The sequence below is a fragment of the Neovison vison genome, chromosome 2 (genome assembly GCF_020171115.1).
Source record: "Neovison vison isolate M4711 chromosome 2, ASM_NN_V1, whole genome shotgun sequence".
Taxonomy (NCBI): Eukaryota; Metazoa; Chordata; class Mammalia; order Carnivora; family Mustelidae; genus Neogale; species Neogale vison.
This window is the reverse complement of record NC_058092.1, coordinates 53,065,768-53,067,209: the sequence shown is the minus strand read 5'-3', so window position 1 is coordinate 53,067,209 and position 1,442 is coordinate 53,065,768.

The window sequence follows — 1,442 nt, the reverse complement described above, 5'->3', positions numbered from 1 at the left end:
GCTGGGCTGGATTGTCACACCATCCTTGTGATGCACTTTGCCAGGCAGCAGAGAGCACAGTGGCAGAAAAGGGATAAGAACCACGTGTATGCTGGAATTAAAAGAAATGTGGTTGTGATAGGCAGCCGTGCTTGTGTTCTAACTGGAGAAATTGTGACAGTTCTAACCTGTTTCCGACAGAGACTGTATTTATTCTCTGAAAAGTTGGGGAGTGTGGGTTTTTGTCTCCTCTCCTAGGAACTAATATGTATTGACTGTCTCTAACTCAACACTCTATGACTATATATCTGTGATCTCAAGAGATCAAATGTGAAACAACTTTGAAAGGTAAGTCAAGTTTATCTCTAATTACCAGATAAGGAAACAAGTTGAGAGTGGGTATGAATTTCTCTAAGATCCATCTGACCCTAGAGCCCACACTCCACCCGCCCCCATACTATCTCCAAAGAAAGTGTTCTGTCTGAAAATGGAACTAGGGCCACAGTAGAAAAAGCATGAACCTTCTGAGTACTTACTGAGATACTGTTTGAAGAATTTTACATGTATTAATGTATTAATCCTCACAATCTCCTTGAGCGGTAGGTACATTTTTCACTGCCATTTAACAGATAAGGAAACTGAGGCACAAAGTAATCTAATAACTTGCCCTTGCTCTGTCAAGACGTTGGTAACTGGCAGAGCCAGGACTGAGATTCAGATAGTCTGGCTCCCGTGTCCCTGTGCTCAAGGACTCCACATTCCACCTTTTCATTCAGACCAAAGCCTAACTCTAGACCACCAGCAAAGACCCTGCTGGGAAAGATATCCCAGGCAGAAGGCACAAAGTGGTGAAGAGATCTTATGTCTCAAAATAATAGTGAGAAAAAAGAACTTGGTGTGGCTTAAGAATCAAGTCTTGATTGATGAGGAGATGGGAGAACAGTAGGAGGAGGGATAAGAAGCAGGAAAGATTGGTCTTTTTCCTTAATGCTATGCAGATGAAAGGCTGTTGATTTGCATTTTCTGGCTTTTTTTTAAATAGGAAATTTCTGTGCAAAAAAAAGCATTTTCAGTATTAAAACAGAGAAATGCATAATGGTATTACATTGAATGTATACACAAATCAGACACTTGCAAAGATGCCTAAACGTTTTCTACTTGAGTCTCTAGGAGTTGATCACTTAAGTATGTTGTATTTTGACAGAACACAAGACATCTAATAATTATTTGAAAAAGAAGTAGATTCCCCACACTTTAGATTTTTACAACATATTGTTGCATATTTATGCCAAATAAAATTCAGCTAAATGCAGTATCTTTTAAAAACTTTAGTGTTTTTATATTAATCAGTTCCCAAAATTTAAAAGAGTTATCATTTGATCCAAATATATTCTCATCAACCACCAGATGGCATAAGGTGTGAGAGTTTTATTCTGACAGGGTCAACCATGCACATGATAATT